General features: G+C 31.3%; 1 pseudogene; it reads right to left on the bottom strand.

Annotated features, from left to right (window-relative positions):
* Positions 1 to 1,671: 1,671 nt before the first annotated feature.
* On the bottom strand, positions 1,672 to 6,154 carry LOC129315718 (uncharacterized; annotated as a pseudogene).
* Between the last annotated feature and the right edge of the window lie 6,007 nt (positions 6,155 to 12,161).

The following is a 12,161-nucleotide window of genomic DNA, read 5'->3' as shown; positions in this document are numbered from 1 at the left end:
TTAAATGGTTAATATAGCAAATATACTTATCGTATAACTAAATTAACTACATATTTTATATTAACTTTATCTTTGTCATTAACAATTATATATTAATTATATTTTTCATTATTTTACTTAGAGTCAAAAATATAATCTCAGGAAAAAAATTATGTTAGGTAAGTTTCTAAGGATTTAAAAATAATTACCGCATTTTGTGATATTTATATGTCATTTATCTATTTTGATAGGATTTGGCCAAAAAAAAGGATAGGATTTATTTGTCATTCTCCCTTAAAAAAAAACTAGAAAAGTAATTTAAAATCATCAAGCTTGTTTGATTGTTTATTTTTTTGTTTTTAAAAACTAATTTTTTAAATTAATTTGTAAAGTAAAATAAAAGAAAAACATGTTTAATTACATTAATTTCAAAACAATTGAGTTAAAAAGAATCTTTTTTTAATAAAAAGTCAAATATGTATAATAAAATGATAAAGAGAAAAAGTCAGACAATAACTTGTATTTAAAGAAAAAAAAGTAGTGAAAAAGTCCGATGAACATGTGTAGTGACATCAAGAGATAGACTTCTCATTGAAAGGTTGCAAAAGATATGCAATGTCATGAGTCCAAGATTCCGGCAAAAGACTCCCAACTTCATCCTTTAACCTAGTTCCAAATTAGAGAAAGTGAATCCTCCCAAGGTCATCCAAATTTCAATTCTAACCTTTGTAATATTGGTGAATCCAATAAAGTAAACTACGAATATGTGCAATGAGAAATCCTTGTGACTTCAAAAAAGGAGGGGGGAAAATCTGTTTGAAAAGAAAGTCTTTCATCATCAAGCTTATCACTGGCTATCATTGATCATTGCCACCTGCCACCATCAATCTTTTGTCACCTCCAGTAACCATTGCTCGCCAACCACCACAATAGTGGTTGGTGTTGTCAACCTATTGTATTTGTTAGCCATAGCTAAATAGTGGCTACTAACCAGGATGGTTGATGGTGGCCAACGACAAGAGGGAGCAATGGTTCATAGTGGCTGGCAAGGTGGAGCCACATTAACTTGAGGGGCATAAATGCACCTTCTAATTTTGGAAAAAATTATAAATGGGATATGTAGATTTTGCAATTTCGCATCTTCTACTTTTGATATTTTATACCCACTAAACCAAATAAAAAATATTTAGGCTTTAAAGATTTATTAGACATATAATATTTTTAATAATCTAGATAAAATATGAAAAATATATTTATAATAAAAGACATCAACATGTTCAATATAATTTTTTAAAATAAAAAATGATAATTAATCTATTTATATTATTACAATTTTAGTCTTAGCAAAACTATTATTTTAAAAAAAATTAATTTTTTTTTATTAAAATATTCTGCATCCCTGGTTATGAGTCCTGGCTCTGCCATGGGTGGTTAGGGTGGTTGTGGTGGTCATTGGCAATGATTAATGGTGATGCCTAGTGAGGGCTAACGATGATGGAGATTGGTGAAGATGGGTGATGGTCAATGCCTCAGTGGTGGCCAATGGCGAAGGCAAGTGGTGGCGATGACGGAGATCGACAATGATGAGCAACGGGAGGTAATGGCAGTGAAAGTTGGTGGTGATAGCTTCCAGTGACTAAACCTAGTGTGTTTTAAAAACCCAAAAAGGGGGGGGGGGGGCGGGAGGAAAAATACTCTAAAATGCATCCATTTCTTATTTAAAAAACAGCAAAAAATGAGAACAATTTTTGTTTTTGTTTTTGGAAACAGCTTTTAAAAATTGAAATCAAGCAGACCCATCATTTCCAACATCTTCGAAATGTCCGAACATATATCTATTGCTATTCTACGTAGCAACCCCCTTCAAATGGTGAAAGAAATACATGGTAGGGAAACCTCTGAACTAATTAAGCCGGCAATACCTGCAGCTTCACCTGAAGAACCATCTTTTGGAAGTTGAAACACCCGCAGGCTCATCCTTCTTTCTCCCATCTATGCCCTTCTTTAAAGACTCCAATCTTCTCCTGCATGAAATTTTTAGGTTAAAGTTAATCAGTGGAGTATTTTGAAGTATAGAAAAATATTTGCATTATTATCAGTGGTCAAACAACTGAATATAAAACAATACGAACTTATCTATTGAAAATAAGAATTAGTACCAAGTACGTGTAAGCTCATCAATCACCTATTCAATCACATGTTTGGCTACGCTAATTGATAATGGCACATCCAAATTATTTCATATTCTGATAACTCTAATATGGTAGGCAGCTATCATTTAAAGCAAAAGGAACTCAACCATATCCATAGATAGCCTATAACAATATTTAACAACTAATATGCTATATCTATAAAAAAACATGGAAACTAGTCATGAATATCCATGAGAGGGAATAAAAATTGTAGAAATCATGTTGCCATCCATGATGCGCTTCACAGAAATTACTTGGCATCAGTAAGGCGACCATGCAAGCTCCATCGTTGGCGGAATCCTTCCACACCCTCCATCCCACTAGCAAGAATCATCCGCCTGTAAATTGTACCACGCAAGATACATAACAGTATTCAATAAGTGAAAACTTTTGCATTGTATAACCATGAATTTTACATGAAAGACATTATGTCACAATGACACATTGACTTGTTTGGTACTTGGAATAGTATGGAATGAAAAAAATATATCATAGAAAAAGTGATTGTGTCGATTGACAAAGTACTTTGTACTCCTGAAAGGGAAAAATAATAATAGAAAAACATAGTTGCTGTTAAGTAACGATAATAAGGCCATAACATATATTATACATATATTACATCTCATTTTTAATGCAATGGAAAAGGAATCCTTTAACATCCTTACCAAATGCCGAGCAGAAAGAATGAAAACCATAGGGAAATTAAAGGGCACCTTTTGTAGTTTCCAGGGATATATACATGATACATTAAAAGCATCTGCATTATGCAAACTCATGACAAACCTCAAAAATGTAAACCCCTTAGATTTGTTGCTGGTGTGGGAAAAAAAAATCAACATGATTCCTGAATTCTGAATTTGATTTATAATCTTCAGTCCAATTGGGCAACAATACGCACTACTAGAAAAGAAAAAAGTGGCATGGGGCCTTTATAGTGAAAAGCAAAACATTTCAATAAGCTGATAAACATTAACAGCCACCACCACCATCATGTTAACGGAAGCCACTCCCAAATTTTGTTATTTGAAATAATAACAAAGGCTTTCTCAAGTTATTCATAATATAAGCCTAGTTTGTGTTTCCTTAGTAAAATGCTACTTCCTCCATCCCAAATTATAAGATAACTTTGGAGGAAATTCGCTATCCCACAATATAAGATAATTTGATAAAAATAAAGTTTTATTAATAATTCTTTTCCAGTATTATCCTTTAAGAGAGAGAATTGAAATGATATTGTAGTATAACAATTAAGTGTGTAGGGCATTTTTGAAAGTTTACAGTTTTGTTTTGAAAAAGTTTGTAAAATGTCATCATTGTGTTTTATTGGTATGCATAATCTTATCTCAAATTGTCATATAATTTAGGATGAAGGGAGTACTTGAATATACCTTTCCAATGATGTAACTTCTAATTCAAGCTGAGCAGCCCTTTCCTTTGCATCATCTAAAGGCATGGATGAACCCAATTTACATTCACTATCTAGAAGACGTTTTCTTATCTCCTTATCCTGCATATAATTTTTACCAAATGAAAAAAAAAATGGAACAGCATATCATACAAACTTATTTTCCCTTTACACCTCCATTTCCAAGCCACTAGTGAAAAAAATACCGCAAACATGTTCAAGTGATGTAAAAGGAAGTGGAGGTGGCTTTAAATAAGAGAGAGCACAGTAAAATGGAAGATGAAGCCATTGAGAGAGTGAAGCGTATCTGTCACGGTTATCTCACCCTTCTTTCAGCGCATTGGCGATACAGAGCAATCTCATCTTGACAGAATGGTTCAATGTCATTTATTTGCAAGCCTACAAAATTTAAATGAAGTCAGTAGAATTTTCCCAAATAAATAACGAAAGAAAACTCATACTAATTGACACTGATTTTCAAATATTTAAATTCTTAAGGAGGTTAAGGCATTTGTTTGTTCAGGCTATTTGGAGGGCACTCAATGTGTACAATTTGGGGCTACAATGGAGAATAAGGTGCTTTGGGAGTCCTATTTTTGGTTGGCATCTGGTGTACAAAGCCTGAACAAAAATAGAATTCTAGCTCAAAGTTTTTTCAAACACTTGTATTGGACATGGTCGTTCCCTGCCTCTAAGTGTGTCTCTGCATGATGTTTTCAACTGAGTCAATTTGCCAATCATGCTCAGGGACTGGTTGCCCTTTTGATCTGTTCTTTATTAGTTTTTTTTTTTTTCCCTGCTTTAGGATGATTTCTAATTCTTTGCATTTGTGCTTCTTTTCTCTCTCAATGAACTTTAACCTATAAAATGTTCAAGACATTATTGGTCAGTAAAATATATAAGAGCCAAGTAGCCTCCACTCTTTTCTACCCCAGCTGAAAATTACAACCAGAGCTGGAGAGAAATAATTTATAGATATCTGATCTGCTCCAGAACAACCAGGAGTGAAACAATGGTCACCCTCCCAGGTTTTACCCCTACTAGCAACTGGGTTTTACAACAGGAAGTAATTTTCTATAGAAAGAGCTGCACCTTCTAACAAAGGAAACACCAGTACTTACACAAAAACAGATTCCTCAGGATTCCATCACACAACTCAACCTTCAAGCACATGGGAGGCTATTTCTGGCGGGACTAGAGGTGATGGAGGCCCCATCATTAGATCATCGCCAACCAATATTGTCTCTTCCATAGTTGGTTGTGAATCAACTGAAGCACACAGAAAGTTTTAAACATATTGATCAGGTTCAGATCATTAATAGTAAAAACTTAAACCTTTCTAAACAGCAGGATGATATTCTACACATGGAAGGTTATCAAAATATTTATAAACAGTTCATTAATAGTAAAAAACAAAACCTTGATAAACCAAAGGATGAAATTCTATTGCCATTTTACTTGTGTGAGAGATTAAATTATTTAGTAATTCTATTAAAGGCTGTGCTTGAGTTGGTATTTGGTAATGCATTTTTCAACAAATATATCTTCAAAATAAATTCAACACAACAATCAAATGCTGTAGCCAATGAAAAATAATAATTGAAAACCAATCGAAAGTATTCATGGTTCCCTAGCTAGGTCCATAAGGATATTGGTTGTGACACAAGACTCAAACTCAGTTGATGAATATCGTACAAACTTCCTAAGAATCAAGACATGTTCACAAAGTGGGGGAAAAAACAAGTTTTGAATTTCAGTAGATGCTGAAAATTTCATCTAAAAACAATTGTTAAAGTGAAACACATCTATGAAGGTGATAAAAACTGGAATTTAATACAGTTTTTTTAGCACATCTACGAGCGTGCCCATACACATGACAACTTCACATGGTACAGCTCAGACATTTAAAACTTTACATGGTTATATGATATTCCTCTCCTACATTACGGAACTTATCCGTGACATGAACAGCATCTTTAACAGAAGAATCGGATGTATCGTCTAATCGTGAAGATGAAGAATCCTTAAATCAAATGCACAGTCAGCGTCAAACAAAATGCGGAAACAAGCCGCAGCTCTAATCTCTAAGAACGCCGAAGTAAAATTCAATAACAGAGTTCCTGAATTCACGTACCATCCATGGTTGCTTTATGGTAAGTCTTCAGCGCAGAAATTCAAGAGGTACCTATATCCTACATCGAAAATGGAGTATGAAATTAAATAATAAAATGGAATATGCAAATCCTTAGTGCAGCATTTCATCAAACATATGGTCAACTAAAGAGGCGATCAAGCAACCAAAATTTCATAGAAATGTAAGAGACAGACGAGTTTTTACAGAGACAATACAGTGGAAGCAGGCCAAGCGTCTGAAAAGGAGAGTGAGAGACAGATAAATCGGAAAAAAAACGACGGGAAGTAGATCAAGTGAAGAAGATACCTGGTGCAGCAGCACTGCAGCTTAAGAGGATTCGCCAATGTATGTGTGTTCGTCAGAGACTCTTTTCTTGCTCTTTCATTTCAGCTCTACAATTTCAGCCCTCACCTTGAAGTCGCGGCGCCCCCTCTCCTCCTTCACTGGCCACTAATATTTTCAATTGTTGAAACTAGAGTCACCAAGATATATTAATTTAAAATTAATTAAAGTATACTTTTAATTTCTAAAGTTATATAAAATTTTAATTTAATGTTTTAATTTTATAAAATATCTTTTAAATTTTTTAACTCTAATATTGTTAGTTTTAAATGATTATTTTCTATCAATTATTATTATTTTAAAATAATTAAAATCTAAAAATATTTTGTTAATATTTTAAAGTTTATATGTAAAAAATTGTTGGGATAAAACTAACAATATTAAAGTTAAAGGACTAAAAAAATATTTTATAAAGTTAAGTAACTAAAATAAAATGTTATATGAAGATAAAGAACTAAATATACACTTTATCCTTCAAAATTTGAAAATTGAATAATCCATTAAAACTCAAAACTATACTGAATTATAATAAATGAAAATTATATGAATCAAATAATTAATTTTTTTATTTTTATATTATATAGATTGGCTAAAGACAAATACAAACAAAGATGGTGATGATGAAAAAGAATTAATAGCCTGTTTGTAGAGGTGAAATAGGTTGAGCCGAATTAGGCTTTAATCAAATATGTTTAAATCTATGTAGTAGGTTAGAAGTCTGAGCCTAATCTAAAACCTATATCAAACTTTTTTTAAAGCTTAGGCCTAACCCTACCCAAAGCTTTATTGGCCTAAACCTGTTTAAAATCATATTTAAAGGTAAGTTTTTAAAATAGGCTTATATAATAAACTTTAAAAGTCTCGTATAAGTTATAAAATTATTAAAGGTTGCATACGTACGTGATTTGCCAATTAAAATACATAATAAGCAAAAAAACTTAGCAACTACAACACCAACAAAATTGAAATCAATACATGCATAAATTTAATTTAATTGAAAACATAACTGATAAACTAAAAATGAGAAAGAATATATTGACTTAAAAAAAAAGGTAAAACCAGTATATTATAAATTTATTATACAAAATATAGTAAACAAGAAAACAGTTAAGGAAGAACTATCTAATGCTTTTGAATTTTGATCTAGAAAAAATTGAGAAGGAGCTGGAGAAAGGGGGTATGGTTTATTATATTAAAAATTTTAAATTAAATATTATATATTACATATTATAAATACATAATATAATATAATAATATCCATGTAAATAGACTAGTCTATAAGGCTTGTAGGCCATGTCTTGTAAAAATAGGTCTGACTTGTTTACCTAAATAGGTCTAATTAAATGCTTAAACTTGGCCTGGCCTATTTAGTAAATAGGCTTGGCCAGTCCTAAAGTAGGCCAACTTGTAACCTCCTGATAATGATTTGGCTTACTTCTACCTTACTTGTTTGGATGGGACTAATAATTGATTTTTTTAGGCCAAAACCAATTTCTGAGTGAAACTTATCCAAATAGCATGTAAAGCAAATAATCAATTATTGAGGTAAAAATCACGTTTTGAGCAAAGCTTCTTCTACTAGCTTATCTAAATTAATTTTACCGTTAGAATAATTAATAAGTTGTCACAAGAATTCCACTGCCCATGTTACCCTCTCCTTTTATGTCTTCAAGTCATGAAAGGGAAGATCAAATATAGTATGAGAATCAAGAGGATCATCACATTGATGAATATTCACCCATACCATTATCCATAACATCTTCATTAGATATGAGTCATATCCATGATGTCATTAGAAATCAACTTGTATATTATCATCTCCATTAGTTATTGTAAAATTGATCTTTGCTATTTAAGAATTAAACAATTCTCTTTTATTATTTATTTGAACTAAGAGATATTATGTTATTTATTTATGTAAATTAAAAGGTTAACATTAATATAATTTAGATTTTTATAATTAATCAGATACAAATTTATTAATAATTTAATTTTAAAAAACAATGTCCTTCATGGTAATTTGTACAGCTAAAATTGATTCTAACTAAATTATTCAAACATCTTTAACTCTATTAAAATTAATTTTAAAAAAATAGCATCCAAATAGATTGCGTTATAACATAATTAATTATAATTAAAATCAATCATATTAACTAATTATTTTCATAATCAATTATATTCAACTAAAATCCAAATGGGCTCTAACAACAACAAAAACAACATTAAAGTTTGCATGAAGAATTGGCTACATATTTAATATAAAATTCAATTAAAAAATAAGTCAATTAATGATGTCCTTTAATTCTTAATAATGTAACTAGTTGGATTTGTCACTTTGTTTTGGTTTTTTTTTTTGGTGGGGTTTTTTGTAGGGGTTGGGACTCAATGGACTTGATTTAGGCTATATTTAGTTCAAAGGAGGGGAGGAAAGGAGGGGTAGTATTTTAAAGTTATCATATATGGTTTTATTAAGGAAAATGAGTTTTTAATGATCCATTGTTTGAATTATAGGGGGATGAGAAGAGAGATATTAATTAATTCACCATTATATTTTTATATATTAGTTTAATTTTTTTATTTGTTTATTGTATAAAGTAATTTTACACTTCAATTGGTACAGTATAATTTATAAAAATTTACTCACACCATAACATGGTTAAATCATATGGTTAAGATTTAATTTTACCCTTATACTTATTTTTTAAGAGTGTTGAGCACCTTAAGTGGGGCAATTTATTTTTGAAGTATTTTTTCAAGGTCTAAAACCACCTTTCTATTAGAAAGTTGTTAACTTTGCCTTTTTTGCTGATGTAGCACTTGCTTAGGACTTACGTATAGTGACATACAAGACTTTAACCAAGTTTTTTTGTGCCGGGGAATAACCATTTTTTTGTGTTAATTTACGCCTAAATTCTTTTTTAAGAATGTTGAACATCCTAAAGTCTTTTTCTAGAAGCATTAGATACCTTAAAGTCTTATTAAAATAAAATTTAATAAATATTTTTATATTTAATAATTTAAATATTATTATTAATAAATATTCATTTAAAATTTATAAATTACTTTTTAAATATTAACAATTCAAACTAGCATTTTATAAATTTATATATGATTTTTTATATATCAATATTTGATTTCTCTCTGACATAATGCCCAAATCATTTTGCCTTTATACATGTTAAAACTTACTTATATTTTAAAAATTGGTTAAGTTTCTTAAATTTTTAAATCATTTTTTGTAATTTTTTGGATCAACTAATGACCTTTCTCCAAAATATTATACTACCCAAATTTAATACTCTCTGTACAATGCAGTATTAGAAGTAAAATCGAAAACATAATAAATCAAGACCAATGATGTGCCAACAAAAATATTTATTTGAAAGATATCATTTATTCCATTCATGTGTTGTAAAAAGTTATTTAATAAGAAAAAAAAGGAAAGATAAGAAGAAGAAATTCCTTCTTTAATTTGGACGTTCATTTCCTTTGTTTTTAATATAAAATTACAAAGTATCAAAATATTAATTTAGCTGGTGTAATATTTTAAATAATAATATTTAAACTATTAAGTATTAATTTAGGTGGTGTAATATTTTAAATAATAATATTTAAATTATTAAGTAAAATATTTAATATTTTAATATTATTTATTAAATTTTATTTTAACAAAACTTTTGAATGTTTAGCATTTTTTGAAAGAGATTTTAGGATGTTTAATACTTTTAGTAGAAGAAACAAATTAATATAAAAGAACATGATTATAGTCTTACACATCAAAGGACCTAACACACATGTCATGTTAACATAAAATAAAAAAAAATAATGATTGACTAATAAAAAGATTTTTGGCTCTTAAAAAAATAATTTAAAAATAAATTACCTACTTAAGAGTGTATAGTGTCCAACGTGATTGAAAAATAAATACAAAAATAAAATTATACCTTAATTTTAAATTGTATAATAGCAACCATTTTTTTAAACCCTGTAATAAAATAAGAGGCACTGTAATTATATTAAAAACTACCCGTTAAACCTCTTTAAAAGTTATAAATAAAATATATAATTTAGGCTTCAAATCCAAAATAATATCTTTTCCTTCCAGAGAAGAAACTGAACCTTCCTTCGTTTCATACAGTAAGCCCAGACAATGAAAGGAAAGGAGGGAATGAGATCAAGCTTTGAGAAGAATTCCAAACTCAAAAGTTTCAATGGAGGGTACGTTTTAATGGTCAAATTCTCAAGAAAGTCCCTAGCATGATCCACAAGCTCCTGGATTTGATCATCACGAGCAGCAACATCTTCCAGAGATTTTAGCTAGGGTTGACGAGGCCTCGTCGATTGAAGCGCCGAAGCCTTCGAGAGTGACGTCGTCGTCATGATCGAAGCCAAAGTTGAGGACTGGAAGGGAAGTCCAGACATTTTGCCACGCCTTTGAAGAAGGTGACAGTGATACTGCATCTCCGACAGGTAAGAGAAGACGATGTACCATAGGATTTCCTCCGGCAATTAGAGTATCCCATTCCCATCGGAGCTGCCATCGAGCCAGTGAGGTTTTTTGCGCAGTTTGATTTTCTGTTGGCCGTGGTTTGATTCTCGGAGCATCTTATTCATGTTAGAAATCTGAGCTCGAAGGGGAGCGCTGGTGCCACGGGAATGAGATCCAATTTTCCAGTTCACACTCACGAATGCTGGCGCCAATCTAGGTCAATCAGGGGAGGTTGGAGAAGAAGGGGAGTGTTTTTCACCATTGCCATTTACGAGATATTATTGAAAGATGAAGGATAAATTTGTTAGAAAATTTTGCTCCCTTCAAAGGACTGCAAATTGGAGGGGAGCAATGTGAGGAGAGGAAGTCCTTCCTTTTCAAATTTTCTTAATCAAAGAGGGTAGAAGCCCTTCTCCTTACCTTCCAAACCCCCCAACCAAATAAACTTTAATAAACAACAAAACTGAAGCCGCTTATGGTAGTATCAATCAGGAAAATAAAGGTAGCTGGATTAAGGACTTAGCCAAAAAACTTAAATACTTGTCAATCGCACTTACCAAGCTTCATAGGAATTTTGGAGGGTCTTAAATTCAATTAAGACCAAGGCTACATGATGATCATCATGTGCAGTGATTCAAAGGAAGCGTTGAATCTTATTGCGATAAAATTCTCAATTAACCATCATTGGATTAATGAGATAAGAGTTCTTGATATGCTATTGTACTGGTTCAATGAGCATGTCTTTGAAAAACACCATGGTTAGATGGATTAGTTAGCTCATCAAACTCATGATATTGATGTAAAATTCAAGATGATTGACTCCCCCTCCCATGGTTGTGGAAATCTACTGTGTTTCGATGTTAACCTTGGCTAGGTTGCTTAATCTTTACGTTTGCACAACTTCATGTCACGACCTTGTATTAGAAAAAAAAATGAAGATCACACATATATTTAACAAAATTTTTATTAATATTTAAACAAAATAAAAATGAAAAACACTCGTCAATATTGTTATGAAACGAGCATATTTTATTATATTACAATATAGCATTGTTTAATTGATGTAATGAATGTAGGAGGAATTAAACCAGAGCTCCCATCATATGTCATCAGGGCATGCATGAGAGAAATAGGCAAGAAAGCAAAATGTATCGGGAGACTAAACCGTCCACGGAAGAGAGACTAACCGTTCACCGAAGACTTGAGATTTATCATTATTTTTTAAATGACCGATATATTCCTTCTTCTTGTTTTCCCCCCCAATAAAATAGAAGTACAGGACAACAGGTTAAACCTGGAATTACAGCAGAGAGGCATGGTTATCTGCCTCGAGGCAGGGGATAACATCTTATGCTTCTGCTTTATGAACAGGCTTCTCGTTTTTCATCAGCTCAACGGGCTTTTCGTTTTATTCCGTAACCTGAAGAGTTCTTCGGACCCGTTCACTCAAGGATGAACTCATTACTACGGACATTGAATTTTCATCCTCTTTGTTTTCCTTTTTGACGGGGCGAATTTGGTCACTCTCCTCCAGTCCTCCTTATGTTGTTTCTGCCCCATTTAATATGTTATCTATCATTACTAGTGCCCTTTGTTAATTTATATATTATTATTGCCTAG

The sequence above is a fragment of the Prosopis cineraria genome, unplaced genomic scaffold (genome assembly GCF_029017545.1).
Source record: "Prosopis cineraria cultivar Desert tree isolate PC_DT_omini unplaced genomic scaffold, ASM2901754v1 PC7, whole genome shotgun sequence".
Lineage (NCBI taxonomy): Eukaryota > Viridiplantae > Streptophyta > Magnoliopsida > Fabales > Fabaceae > Prosopis > Prosopis cineraria.
The sequence above is the reverse complement of the archived record's forward strand: the minus strand, read 5'-3'. Positions and strand labels throughout refer to the sequence as shown.